The sequence below is a fragment of the Urtica dioica genome, chromosome 1, assembly GCF_054948205.1.
Source record: "Urtica dioica subsp. dioica isolate 48M chromosome 1, U.dioica_male_clone48M_v1_H2, whole genome shotgun sequence".
NCBI lineage: Eukaryota > Viridiplantae > Streptophyta > Magnoliopsida > Rosales > Urticaceae > Urtica > Urtica dioica.
The window spans coordinates 11742051-11747888 of record NC_142756.1 but is presented as its reverse complement, the minus strand read 5'-3'; the positions used below and the strand labels follow the sequence as shown (position 1 = coordinate 11747888).

At 37.9% G+C, this 5838-nt stretch overlaps 1 long non-coding RNA gene across 2 annotated transcripts; it reads right to left on the bottom strand.

The window, feature by feature from the left end:
* Window positions 1-2546: 2546 nt before the first annotated feature.
* Window positions 2547-5144, bottom strand: LOC149407241 (uncharacterized). 2 transcript variants are annotated; one of them, XR_016296535.1, is made up of 4 exons: window positions 4858-5144; window positions 4629-4762; window positions 3699-3811; window positions 2547-3176 (listed from the first exon to the last, which is right to left on the bottom strand). It is a non-coding gene; the product is annotated as an uncharacterized LOC149407241 (long non-coding RNA). The 2 variants fall into 2 exon arrangements; XR_016296536.1 differs by having other exon boundaries at window positions 3731-3811.
* Window positions 5145-5838: the final 694 nt, after the last annotated feature.

The window sequence follows — 5838 nt, the reverse complement described above, 5'->3', positions numbered from 1 at the left end:
CCGGGGTGAAGGAAGTCGTTATTTATAACGAGGAGTTTCAGTCGTTCTTGCAGCCAGAGCGCGAGATGGATCCGGATCTCGCGACGTTCGCGAACACGCTCGAGTTGGTCGTCCGAGACAAGATCTCGCCTACGGTCCCAAGGTGGACGAATGCGAACGTGGGGCCGGCGAAGGAGGCCGAGATCCGAGCAGCGATTCGAGACAAGTACGACATCCGAGTCGATGGTGATGCAACCGGGAAGAAGAAGGCGATTGTCGATGCGGCAATCATTCGAGACGCGAAGACTCGTCTTCGCGATTGGAGGCATACCTTGCGGTCATGGTTCGACATCGACTGCAAGAGCAGCGTACAGGTGGCGCGGTCGCTGAAACCGAGGACCGTTAAGCTCGACACCGAATGGGAGACGCTGATACAATGATATACGAGTGATGAGTTTAAGGTAATCAAATCATTTACGTTAAATATGTGTTCACCCTTTTATTAAACGATTTGTTATTTACATGTACGTTTACTTATATTACAGGCCATATAAGCGAAGAACAAGGCGAATCGCGCGAAGAAGAAGACGAAGACTCGACAGGGGACGATTGGGTTCTCGACCCACCGCATGAAGAACGTAAGTTTTATGTTTATATGATACATCAAATCGTTAAAATTATCTAACACTTGAAGTTTTGTTTACATGCAGAAGAGCGCCGAGACAGGCGCTTTCGAGAGCTTGTTTGCGAACTACAAGCGCCAACATCAGTCCGACAAGTCCGAATGGCTGACTCCTGAAGCATCCGCACGCTATGTAAGTTTACATTTATTTTTCTTATTTTTCGATTAATATATACTAACTAGTTAATTATATCAGGATCGACTGGTCGATAGGTTCAACACGTTGCGAGCGGAGGCTGAGCAACAAGGAGCGGACGTTGATATTTCCGTCCTAGAGCAGCAGGCGATCCGCGATATTATGGGTTCGCGGACTGATCACTTGACCGGCGTCGGACGTTTGGTGCCACAGGGAGCACGGATGGCGGCTGAAGTCGCCGAAGTCTACGGTAGTTCGGAGGCTGGGACGTCGCATCCAGGATATATCTCCCAGGAGGTGTTCATGTCGACCATCGCCTCGTTCGCTGAGGCAATACAGAGTCAGGTGCCCGGCCTCAACCTGAGCTCGTTTATGCCTCAATTTCCGCAGAGTTCGCAACACGCTCCGTCATCCCACAGCCAGCAGACTCCGACGGCCGGCGTCCACACTCCGACGCCCGGTGTCCACACTCCGACGGGCGGCCAGCAGAGGACTCCCGACGCTAGCCAACAAACGACGCCCGGCGGACCAAGTCAGTCTACTCCGACGCCGCAGCCTGCAGAACTTCAGCGCCAGCAGAAGAGCGTTTCACGTCGAGGAGGGGGAAAACGAGCGGCGGGACGACAAAGCAAACGTCGCGACTAGTGTTTTATTAGATATTTTGTGTATAGTAGATTATTATTTACATATTTCTCGATAACCGAAAACGTACGTAATCGGATTTTATATATTTGTTGATTTGGATAATATAATTTACTTTTTATTTGATTTTTCATTTTAGAATTTCATAAACAAAAAACCATAAAAAATAAATAATTAACGACGAAAAAAATAATAAAAAAATAATAATAATAATTAGCGACGACAAAGTCGTCGCTAATTATTATTACACACAAGGTAAGTCGTCGCTAATTCACGCGGGAATTTTTCCCGCCCTAATTAGCGACGAAAAAGTCGTCGCTAATTATCTGTTTCAAAATGAAAAAAAAACTTCTCGTCACAACATTTAGGGACGACATTATCGTCGCTAATATCGTCGGTAAATATTTAGCGACGAATAAATCGTCGCTAAATATATTTAGGCACGGACATTTAGCGACGATTATCGGGTAATTACCGACGAAAAAAATCGTCGGTAATTGTTGAATATGTTGTAGTGCGTTAACGCGTATCAGATAGGGTATCAGAGACTAATTATTTAGTCTCCGATACCTGATAAACAGTCTCAGATGAGTATCTGAGACTGATTTTTAGTCTCCTAGGCTAGTCTCGGATACCTAGTATCAAGGACTGAAAGTAAGTCTCGGATACGCCGCAATATTCATGACAAAGAACTAGTCTCAGATACCACATTTTTCAGTCCTTAATAAGGTCGGCCGAGAACTCGTATTTAGTCACTAATAAGCCTTTTTAAGACTAATTGTTAATCCTGGATAATGTGATTGTTAGTCTCGAATAACGTTTGTTAGTCTCGAATAACGTGACTGATTATTAACCTTTTAAAACGGATTTTCGGTCTCGGATAAACTGATTTTCGGACTGAATTTTAGTCTCAGATAACGTAATTTAAGGACCGATGTTTAGTTACTGTTCCATTTCATTGGAGTGGCATCTGTGACTGTTTATTTAGTCTTGTCATGGTGCTTTGGAGACTAATTTTTAGCTCTAAATATAATGCTTCTAAGACAAGCATTTATGTATACAAGACTAATTTTCCAGTTTCTAAATAAATCAGAGTACATAAGAATCTAAAATAAGCTTCCTTAGAATAGCAATCGTAAATAAATTATATCCAAATATATCCAAATCTCTACTGCAAAAAATATTGAAAAACTAAGAATATTCATGCAAAACTAAGAATAAAACTAAGAATAAAATCATGCACAATCGTCAAAACAATATTCATGAAAAACTAAGAATAAAAAAACAAACCAAATATATCCAAATCTCTACTACAAAAAATATATAAGATAAATGAAATATTAAAGTTGAATCCGACATCCACGATTTACTAACGCTCTTGACCTGGTATGCCGTTGGAGTTCTCATTTCTTTGATCACCACTTCCTTCATTGCTCGTAGATGAAACCATGGTCGAGTCAAAATCATCAAACTTAGTAGCTAGATATTTCTTGTAGTCAAAATCATCAAACTTATAAATTACGTACATAGATGTGTATGTACATAGACGTGTATATTTCCAGTTCTATTTCACAATAAGATTATCAATCCTACACTAAAACAAATATTAAAACAGATAATTTTTTATTAAAAACAAAAAAAAAAACTTACAGACAACGAGTAGCTTTAGGAAGAGTAGAACAGAGGCGGCAACGGGCTCAGTAGCGGACGACGAGCTCGGCTACGAACCACGGACAGCTTTATGAACAAGCATTGTAAAAAAAATTAGAACGTTATCTAAGAAGCAAATTTACATATGTTATGTGTATATTTCCAGCTCTATTTCACAATAATGTCTACAAGATTGATCATTAAAACAGATTAATCCCTTAAATTTAAACGGTGTTTAGTTTCATATACGGAAGACTCTACGAGACTGCAAGATATTCACAGTACAAATGGCAATGTCAACTCAACATATCAAGTCTAAAGTAAAAAAAAATTAGAAGTTCATATGCAACATGCAGCAAGTTAGTCATGTTGCAAGTTAGTAATCGTTCCAGGTAGAGAAGCACATGAAACAAGGAGTAAATATTAGCATTAGGTTATCACTGAGAAAGCCACAAAACCTTATAATCATAAAATCGTGGATAGAAATCTTTGTCCAAAACCATAAACAATTCAGGTTTCTGAAACCTAATCCAAGAAATTCAAATCAAAACCCTTGACATTTGATTTTGAAATTCGAGCAAATTAATAATGGAATCAAGGATTCCTTGCCTTGATGTTAAATCCGGCGAGCTTCTCTTTACCTTTGGCCAGCCCTTCTTTATCTCTGCCGCTGAATCACGGCGGGCCGAATCCCTCGAATCCCGCGAGTCAGATTTTGAACCCTAAAAGAAAATCCCAATCCAAGTAATCAATCAATTTTGTTGAAACCACACATTCGAGTGAAACAAATTCCACACAAGCATCAATTCGAAACCACATGCTCAGTCCAAAAAGTGAACCCGAGAGGACAATTATAATCAATATGTTCAATCAACAAGGTCAACCAACAGTCAGCCTTCACTTTCATCAGAACAAATCCACATCAATCAATCTTCAACATCAATTCAAACACAATAGAGAGAATATGAGAGCATAATTTCATCAGAACTCAAATTTCAATTTTTAGACCTTGAACACGGCAAAAATCCCCAAATTCCAACATCACAAAATGCAACCAACCAATAAATATCACCCATCCATAATTCTAAGACTAAATCAATTGAGATGCTTAATTCAAGCACAATCTCTCATAATTATGCATAGAAATCCATCAGTCAATACCTTTGAACTTATCAATGTTATTATTGAACCAAGAAGGATGAGAGAAACGAAAGTCATCGTTTAACAGAGTCATCATCGAACAACGTCAAACTAACCATCACGGAAATCATTAATGAACTACCATCAGACTAAACAAAACAGCTTCAATTCATATTTAATTTCAAATTCAGAGTCACGCTCGGATAAAAACAACACGAGACAAAAGATCAATTCTAGATTTCAAATTGTAATAAAAGAAATTAATTCAATCCGAAAATCTATAATCTCAGCAACATATCATCAAGTAAAACAATAACAAATCCAACCTTCAGTTCAGAATATCCGAGTTAAAAAAATCAGGCTAAACCCAGTTTCTCTTTGGAAATTTTTTTACCGTACCTAAACAACCATCAATGATTTCCTTTTACTTCGATACATAGATGAAAACACGACCTCAATCTCTTCCCTTCTGCCTTGATTCACTGTCGGAATACTTCGAGAGCAGAAGCCACCGATTTCTTCAATTCCAAACCCTAAAAATCAAACCCTCATATTTTGATTTCAAATTCAAATCCTAATTTTTAATCCGAAATTAGAACCAAAGAGAATGATTTAAGATATCCATTACCTCGAGACGATTAAATAATTCCAGCGAGAATTTATTCCTCTTCCACGCTGAAATTATTCGTCTCTCCATGTCCCTCTCTCTTTCTTTTCTCTTTTCCGGCCTCTGATCTCCCGCTCACTCTCTCTCTCTCTCTCTCTCTCTCTGCTTTGCTCTCTTTTCTTTCTCTCTTTCTCAGTCTCTCTTTCTTCGTTCTTATCTCTGTGATTTTTTTCCTCTTTTGGTTTCGTTCTTTCTTTGTCTCACGCGTCCAAGAAGATAAAGCAAAGAGATGAGTCGGTTCTCTTATGGATGAGGCTGAGAACATTTTCATAAATTACCCTTAAATCCTTTTCAATTTTCCTTTCTTCCAATTTCTCCACAACCCAAGTTTTCTTTTCTTTTTATTTGTTGCAAATAAATCTTTTTCTTTTTATTCCTTTCCCGGAAAATAAGAAACATGACTAAAAAGTTAAGTAAATAATTTTCCTACTTAAAATAATTCACGATGAGTTTATTTAAGGTCGTTGAAATTTATTTTCACTTTTGTGGTCCTTCACAAATTCTCGAAAATATTTCAGAACCTCGTCGACCTTAAAAATCATTCATTTCCATTCACAGCGTTATTACCGTCTTTTTGATAAACTTAATATGCAATCTTTATCTTAAAATTTTTAGTCGTTACAATTTCTAAGATACAGTACATAATAAAAAAATAAGTAAAGAATAAATTTGTTTCTAAAGGCCTAATGTTTAGCCTTTGATATTATAAAACAAATTGTATCGGAGACTAATTTTTAGTCTTTGATACGTAAATATTTTCAAGACTGAATTTCAGTCTCCAATAAGACACTGCGCAAGAGCATAGAAGACTGATTGTTAGTCTCCGATTTTTCTCATTTTTCGAGAATAGATTTTAGTCTCTGATGCCTACAATCAGATACTAAAAATTAATCTCTACAAATTTGCGTCATTTTTACATTTTTGGAAGGAATATATCTGTGA